Consider the following 9263-nt stretch of genomic DNA (forward strand, 5'->3'; position numbering starts at 1 on the left):
TGGCTGACATTGAGGGATCTGAGCAAAAATCTGATTCAGAGGCTGAAAATGACTGTAGATGCTGTTGGATTTTGACCTTCCTGCACTTGAAGTGGATTTTCTGGAGCTACAGAAGCCCAATTGGCGCGCTCTCAATTGCGTTGGAAAGTAGACATCCTGGGCTTTCCAGCAATATATAATAGTTCATACTTTGCCTAAGATTTAATGGCCCAAACAGGCGTTCCAAGTCAACTCAAGAATTCTGGCATAAAACGCCGGAACTGGCACAAGAATAGGAGTTAAACGCCCAAACTGGCACAAAAGCTGGCGTTTAACTCCAAGAAAAGTCTCTACACATGAAAACTTCAATGCTCAGCCCAAGAACACACCAAGTGGACTCGGAAGTGGATTTTTATGTCATTTACTCATTTTTGTAAACCCTAGGCTACTAGTTCTCTACAATAGGACCTTTTGCTATTGTATTTTAAATCTTTTGATCATTTTAGATCTGAGGATCATCTTTGGATGTCTAGTTCTTAGATCATTGGGGGCTGGCCTCGCGGCCATGCCTAGACCTTGTTCTTATGTATTTTCAACGGTGGAGTTTCTACACACCATAGATTAAGGTGTGGAGCTCTGCTGTACCTCGAGTATCAATGCAATTACTATTGTTCTTCTATTCAATTCGGCTTATTATTGTTCTAAGATATCACTTGTTCCTCAACTTGATGAATGTGATGATTCGTGACACTCATCATCATTCTCACCTATGAACGTATGCCTGACAACCACCTCCGTTCTACCTTAGATTGAGTGGATATATCTTGGATCCCTTAATCGGAATCTTTGTGGTATAAGCTAGAATTGATGGCGGCATTCAAGAGAATCCGAAAGGTCTAAACCTTGTCTGTGGTATTCTGAGTAGGATTCAAGGATTGAATGACTGTGACGAGCTTCAAACTCGCGATTGTGGAGCGTTAGTGATAGACGCAAAAGAATCACTGGATTCTATTCCGACATGATCGAGAACCAACAGCTGAATAGCCGTGCTGTGACAGAGCGCGTTGAACATTTTCACTGAGAGGACGGGACTGTAGCCACTGACAACGGTGATGCCCAACATACAGCTTGCCATGGAAAGGAGTAAGAAGGATTGGATGAAGACAGTAGGAAAGCAGAGAGACAGAAGGGACAAAGCATCTCCACATGCTTATCTGAAGTTCTTACCAATGAATTACATAAGTATCTCTATCCTTATTTTATGCTTTATTCATAAATCATCCATAACCATTTGAATCTGCCTGACTGAGATTTACAAGATGACCATAGTTTGCTTCATACCAACAATCTCCGTGGGATCGACCCTTACTCGCGTAAGGTTTATTACTTGAACGACCCAGTGCACTTGCTGGTTAGTTGTGCGAAGTTGTGATAAAGAGTGGAGATTACAATTGAGCGTACCATGTTGATGGCGCCATTGATGATCACAATTTCGTGCACCAAGTTTTTGGCGCCGTTGCCAGGGATTGTTTGAGTTTGGACAACTGACGGTTTATCTTGTTGCTTAGCTTAGGTATTTTTTCAGAGTTCTTAAGAATGAATTCTAGTGTTTCAAGGTGATGTTCTTATCATCACCAAAGCTGATTGATTCTCATCAATTTATCTCTTGAATGTAATGTCCTGCTGAAGCTTGGCTAGCCATGTCTAATTTCTTTAGACTGCAGCTTTGGACTAACATTGCATGATTCCTGAAATTCTCATTAAGAATTTTGATATCCTTATTTTCTTTTTCACTCAATTTTCAAAAAAATCCAAAAAAAATTACAAAATCATAAAAACCAAAAATATTTTATGTTTCTTGTTGAGTCTAGTGTCTCATTTTAAGTTTGGTGTCAATTGCATGCTTCTATTCTTCTTGGATTTTTTTCGAATTCATTCATGTGTCTTAATTGATCTTCAAGTTGTTCTTGATGATTTCCCTGTTTTGATCTTTAAATTCTCTTGCCTTGAGTGTTTTGTTGTTTCTCATATGCATTCTCATTTTGTTAGTGTCAATAGTATACAAACTTCTAAGTTTGGTGTCTTGCATGCATTGTTTATTTGATCTTAGTCTTATTATTAAAAATCCAAAAAAAATTTTAATTTGTGTCTTTTCAAGTCAATAATACAGAGAATTGAAGATTCAGAACATACAGCAGAGGAATTACACAGAAAAAGCTGAGCGTTCAAAACGCCCAGTGAGGAAGGAAAACTGGCGTTTAAACGCCAGCCAGGGTGCCTGGCTGGGCGTTTAACGCCCAAAAGGGGTGAGTTTTGGGCATTTAACGCCAGAATGGATACCATTCTGGGCGTTTAACGCCAGGATGGCACAAGAGGGAAGATTTTGTTTTTGATTCAATTTTTTTTTCAAGTTTTCAAAATTTTTCAAAATCAAATCTTTTTCAAATCATATCTTTTCAATCATATATCTTCAAAATCAATTTCTTTCCATTTTCAAAAATACTTGCTAACAATTAATGATTTGATTCAACATTTCAAGTATGTTGCCTTTTCTGTTGAGAAAGGTTTAATGTCTGAATCATATCTTTCTTGTTAGGCAGGTCATTAATTTTCAAAATCAAATCTTTTTAAATTGTTTTTCAAATCATATCTTCTCAATCATATCTTTTTAAAACTACATCTTTTCAATCATATCTTATTAATCACATCTTTTTCAAAATAGTTTTCAATCATATCTTTTTGATTTCTAATTTCAAAGTCTTTTTCAAAAATCACTTTATTTCTTTCCCAATAATATTTTTCGAAAATCATTCCTCAATTTTTCAAAATGTTTTTAAAATCTTTTTAATTTATTTTCGAAAACTTCTTCCCCTCTTCTCACATCCTTCTATTTATGGACTAACACTCCTCCTCAATGAACAATTCGAACTCTATCCCTCTTGATAAGTTCGAATTCTTCTACCTCCTCCTTCTATTTTTCTTTTCCTCTGACACCTCAAGGAATCTCTATACTGTGACATAGAGGATTCCATACTTTCTTATTCTCTTCTCTTTCATATGAGCAGGAGCAAAGACAAAAGCATTCTTGTTGAGGCTGACCCTGAACATGAAAGGACCTTGAAGCGAAAGCTAAGAGAAGCTAAAGCACAACTCTCTGTAGAGGACCTAACAGAAATCTTCAAAGAAGAAGAGGACATGGCAGCCGAAGACAATAACAATGCCAACAATGCAAGGAAGGTGCTTGGTGACTTTACTGCACCTACTCCCGACTTCTATGGGAGGAGCATCTCTATCCCTGCCATTGGAGCAAACAACTTTGAGCTTAAGCCTCAATTAGTTTCTCTAATGCAACAGAATTGCAAGTTCCATGGACTTCCATTGGAAGATCCTCATCAATTTTTAGCTGAATTCTTGCAAATCTGTGACACTGTCAATACCAATGGGGTTGACCCTGAGGTCTACAGACTTATGCTATTCCCTTTTGCTGTAAGAGACAGAGCTAGGATATGGTTGGACTCACAACCTAAAGAAAGCCTGAACTCTTGGGAAAAGCTAGTCAATGCCTTCTTGGCAAAGTTTTTTCCACCTCAAAAATTGAGTAAGCTTAGAGTGGAAGTCCAAACCTTCAGACAGAAGGAAGGTGAATTCCTCTATGAAGCTTGGGAAAGATACAAACAATTGATCAGAAAGTGTCCTTTTGACATGCTTTCTGAATGGAGCATCATAGGAATCTTCTATGATGGTCTGTCTGAACTGTCCAAGATGTCATTGGACAGCTCTGCTGGAGGATCTCTTCATCTGAAGAAGACGCCTGCAGAAGCTCAAGAACTCATTGAAATGGTTGCAAATAACCAATTCATGTACACTTCTGAAAGGAATCCTGTGAACAATGGGACGAATCAGAAGAAAGGAGTTCTTGAGATTGATACTCTGAATGCCATATTGGCTCAGAACAAAATATTGACTCAGCAATTCAATATGATTTCTCAAAATCTGTCTGGAATGCAAGCTACACCAGGCAGTACTAAGGACGCTTCATCTGAAGAAGAAGCTTATGATCCTGAGAACCCTTCAACGGAAGAGGTGAATTACATGGGAGAACCCTATGGAAACACCTATAATCCTTCATGGAGAAATCATCTAAATCTCTCATGGAAGGATCAACAGAGACCTCAACAAGGTTTCAACAACAATAATGGTGGAAGAAACAGATTTAGCAATGGCAAGTCTTTTCCATCATCTTCTCAGCAACAGACAGAGAATTCTAAGCAGAGCCACTCTGACTTAGCAACCGTGGTCTCTGATCTAATCAAAACCACTCAAAGTTTCATGACTGAAACAAGGTCCTCCATTAGAAACTTGGAGGCACAAGTGGGTGAGCTGAGTAAGAAAGTTACTGAACTCCCTCCTAGTACTCTTCCAAGCAATACAGAAGAGAATCCAAAAGGAGAGTGTAAGGCCATCAACATGGCCGAATTTGGAGAGGAGGAAGAGGCAGTGATTGCCACTGAGGAGGACCTCAATGGACGTCCACTAGCCTCCAATGAGTTCCCTAATGAGGAACCATGGGAATCTGAGGCTCACACTGAGACCATAGAGATTCCATTGGATTTACTTCTGCCATTCATGAGCTCTGATGAGTATTCTTAATTTATTTTTAATTTGTGAACAAGTGCAGTGATGTGCGGAAAACGATCCGACACAAAACTCACCGGCAAGTATACCGGGTCGCATCAAGTAGTAATAACTCACAAGAGTGAGGTCGATCCCACAGGGATTGATGGATCAAGCAACTTTAGTGGGTGATTAGTTTAGTCAAGCTAACATTGGTGAATTGGATGAAATGTGACCAGCAGAATGTAAAGTGCAAGGAAAATTAAAGTGCAGAAAGTAAATGACAAAAACGTAAAGAGCAAGAAATGTAAATTGACAAGAATCTTAAATGACAAGTGATGTGCGGAAAACGATCCGACACAAAACTCACCGGCAAGTGCACCGGGTTGCATCAAGTAATAAAAACTCACGGGAGTGAGGTCGATCCCACAGGGATTGAAGGATTGAGCAATTTTAGTTTAGTGGTTGATTTAGTCAAGCGAATCAAGATTTGGTTGAGTGATTTGTGATTTGCAGAATTTAAATTGCATGGAAAGTAAAGGAAATGGGTAAATTGCATGAAATTAAAGAGGAGAATTGAAATTTAAAGTGCTGAATCTTAAAGAGCAAGAAATTAAATGGCAGAAACTTAGAACACAAGAAATGTAAATTGCAGAATCTTAAATTGCAAGAAATGTAAATGGCTTGAATTATAAAGGGAATTGGGAATTGGATTTGCAGAAATTAAACTATGAAAAGTAAATTGCAACAAACAGAGAAAATAGAAGATGACTTGGATTTAATCGGATCTAAAACAGAAATGTAATTGAGCTTGAAAAACATTAAACAGGAAATGTAAAATTGGAATTCAGATCTCAGGACCCAAGAGACTAGATAACCAAGTCTAGATCTCAATGCCTTCCTAGATCCAACAAGAACAATTGCAAAGGAAATGAAGAATTGTAAATTGCAAAGAAAGTAGAGGGGAAAGCAATTAACAGAAACGGAAATTCAATTATGCAGTAAAATGAAACAGAGAGATCTTAGGATGAGATTGAAACAGAATTCCTTCAATTCTCCAACCCAAGATCCAAGCAAATGTAATTGAAATTTAAAGCAAGAAAACTAAGAGGAAGTGAATTCAATTCTCCTTCCCCGAGACCTAGAAACTAAAATTCACTCAATACCAAAAGCTCTCAGAAAACTCTAAATGAAAAACTAAAGGGAAAAAACTCCCTGTAAAAACTTGAATTCTATCCTATTTATACACTTTCTTCAAATGATCTTCAAGCCTTGAGTTGGGCCTTTGCTCTTGGTGGAATTGGGTTGAGAGAGGCCTTGGTTGATTGCTCTTGGAGTTTGGAGAGGAACCGAAGTGAACCAAGTGAACCGGGTTTGAATGTTGCAAAAGTTTGAGTAAAAGTTTGAGGCAAACTTTTACTCTAACTTTTCATATCAGCTTCCCCATTTTGCTGATACCAACGTTGGTGCAAAAGTTAGGGGTCTAACTTTTGCTCCAACGTTGGCCTCCTCATGTGCACTTATGGTGCCAACGTTAGCCCAAAAGTTAGAGGCTAACATTGGCGCAAACTTTTGCTCCTCCCTATGTGTTTTTCATGCGCCAACGTTAGCCCAAAAGTTAGAGACTAACGTTGGCGCAAACTTTTGGTGCCCAGGGAGTGATTTTCATGTGCCAACGTTAGCCAAAAAGTTAGGGGCTAACGTTGGCGCAAACTTTTGGTGCCCAGGGAGAGTTTTGCATGTGCCAACGTTAGCCCAAAAGTTAGGGGCTAACGTTGGGGCAAACTTTTCACCCAAAAGTTTGTGCAAAAGTTTGAGGCTAACTTTTGGTCCAGCTTTTTGCTTCCTGGTTCATTTTCACTTATTCCAAAAGTTTGAGCTAAAGTTTGAGGCAAACTTTTGCTCAAACTTTTTGTCCTCTCTTCCTCTTATCCATTCCTTCTTGCTTCAACCTTTCTCCAAGCTTTCTTCACCTATTATTAATCAACCAAACACATCAAAGCTATGCTCAAAATCATGAGATATTCATTCTTTCACAATATGTAACAAATATAGCATAGAACCTCATGAAATTGCATTAATTCATCTATGGTTGATTCAATCAAAGGAATCATGAAAATCTACCCAAATTGGCTTGCTTAGAGCTCAAGAAAGTGCATAATTCAAGTGAAAACAAAAGAAAAAGACTAGTGAAACTAGGCTAAGATGACTTGTCATCACAACACCAAACTTAAAGCTTGCTCGTCCCCAAGCAAGAAATGAATTATTAAGAAGAAAGAATGAAATGGAAGAGGATGTTCATGCTAGCAGAGTATTATTGGTAGTTCATGGGATTTTGTGTGGATATGCAAACATTCACTTCTTATTGACTCTTAGGCCTAGAAAGTCTCCTTCAAGCTTCAAGTACCATACTGCTATGACCTCTCATTATTCCTTTATCCTTGGCTATTACTTTGTTCAAAAGCTTTATTTGAGTGTCATGTGTAGCAAGTTCATTTTCTTTTCTGTATACTTGACACATTATTCACCATGGACACTTGGCTCACATTCCTTCTTAAAACATTGATGCCCAGCACCTCTTTGGGTTACTAAATGCCTTGTAGTTAGGTTGCTCTTGATAGTGGACTTTCAGCTGATGATCCCGGATTAGTTAATCCAAGTCACCAAGTGTTGATGCACTCCAAGGAGCTTACTAATCCAAGCAGATCCTAGTACAAAGACACCATAGGCATATATTTTAAGGTTCAAACTATTGGTGTCTAGCTTTTGTTTCTTTTTGTTTCCTTTTTTTTCTGTCACTTTTTGGCTATCTCTTTTCTTTCTTTCTTTTTGTTTTTCTTTCTAACCAAGGATCTTTATTTAATTGAGATTCATAGACAGTAGGCCACTTTATATTTAGAAGGAGATATCCTAGCTCTTTATTCACTAAAAGTGAGCTATTATACAATCACACACATACCACCACTTACTTTTATTATACTTCTATCTGACATAGACTATCTTACTTCACATTCAAACATTTCTTTTATTGAATTAAAGATGCAGGGAGCTAAACATGCTTTTAGTCAAGTGGAAGTAAACATACAAGCACATACTTAAACTAGCTTACTTATTTTAAAAGAAAATTGAATCTGTTTGAACTAAGTGAACACTTTAACAGAACATAACTCAAAACATTTCTCAACAGCAAAGGTTAAGTATAGATACAACCTATTGGTTTGTAGTTCTTTTGTTCTTCCTTCTGTTGTGCCCCTTTTTGAGTCATGATGCATAATGTCTTCAATTGGTGGTTAATTCCCAGACTTAATTCCTTGCTACTTCCTCTGATTCAACAGTTTAACTCTGGGCAGACTTTTATGTTCTTGCTAAAGGTTATAAAGTTAGGACTAAAAAGCAGTTAAATGGTTGAATAATCTGTTTGATTGCTTGAAACTAGCAATGTGCAGGAAGTTAGAATGTGTTTCTGAATGAGGTTTTGGTGGAACACCAAACTTAGAATCCTACATTCTCCCTTAAGTTGTTTTTGGTGTGCAATACCAAACTTAGTTCCTTGCAATACATATCAATTATTCAACATTTCTATTGAAAAATCTATGAAAAGAAAACTACCTCAGGTTGGGTTGCCTCCCAACAAGCGCTCTTTTATTGTCACTAGCTTGACATCTTTCAATTCTTTTCAAGAGGGCTGTAGGTTCTGGACCTCTTTTTCCTTATCCCATTGTCCTCCCAAGTACAACTTTGCTCTGTGACCATTTACTGTGAATTGATTCTTTGTTGCCTCATCAAGTAGTTCAATACTCCCATAGGGAAAAACCTTTGTCACCAAGTATGGCCCAGTCCACTTAGACTTTAGTTTGCCAGGGAAAAGTTTAAGCCTTGAATTGTACAGGAGCACTTGCTGTCCTGGCTTGAATTCCTTCTTTGTGATCTTCTTGTCATGCCACCTCTTAGCTCTCTCCTTGTATATCTTAGCACTTTCATAAGCGTCTAGCCTGAATTCATCTAACTCATTTAGTTGTAACAACCTTTTCTCTCCTGCAGCTTGGGGATCAAGGTTGAGGAGTTTAGTGGCCCAAAAAGCTCTGTGTTCAAGCTCTACAGAGAGGTGGCAGGATTTGCCATACAAAAGCTGAAATGGTGACTTGCCAATAGGAGTTTTAAAAGCTGTCCTATATGCCCACAATGCATCCTCTAGCTTTCTAGCCCAATCTTTTCTTGTGATTCCCACTGTTTTCTCTAGGATCTTCTTTAATTCCCTATTTGCCAGTTCAGCTTGGCCGTTAGTCTGAGGGTGGTAGGGTGTGGCTACCTTATGGATTACTCCATATTTGTGGAGGAGTTTTTCCATCTGTTTGTTGCAAAAATGACCACCACCATCACTAACAAGCCCCTTGGGCACTCCATATCTTGTAAAAATGTACTTTTTAAGGAATTGGAGGACGATCTGTGCATCACAGGTAATTGTGGCTATGGCTTCCACCCACTTTGAGACGTACTCCACTGCTACTAAGATGTATCTGAAAGAGTAGGAAGGGAGAAAGGGTCCCATGAAGTCAATTCCCCATAGGTCAAACAATTCTAATTCCAAGATGAAGTTTTGAGGCATCTCATTCCTTCTTGTTAATCCTCCTGCTTTCTGACATTCATTACATTGGTGAACATATTCTCTG

General features: G+C 38.2%; 1 non-coding gene across 1 annotated transcript; it reads right to left on the bottom strand.

Annotated features, from left to right (window-relative positions):
• Window positions 1-3579: 3579 nt before the first annotated feature.
• Window positions 3580-3687, bottom strand: LOC112767255 (small nucleolar RNA R71). Its single transcript, XR_003184813.1, has one exon. It is a non-coding gene; the product is annotated as a small nucleolar RNA R71 (small nucleolar RNA).
• Between the last annotated feature and the right edge of the window lie 5576 nt (window positions 3688-9263).

The sequence above is a fragment of the Arachis hypogaea genome, chromosome 2 (assembly GCF_003086295.3).
Source record: "Arachis hypogaea cultivar Tifrunner chromosome 2, arahy.Tifrunner.gnm2.J5K5, whole genome shotgun sequence".
In the NCBI taxonomy this organism is placed as follows: Eukaryota; Viridiplantae; Streptophyta; class Magnoliopsida; order Fabales; family Fabaceae; genus Arachis; species Arachis hypogaea.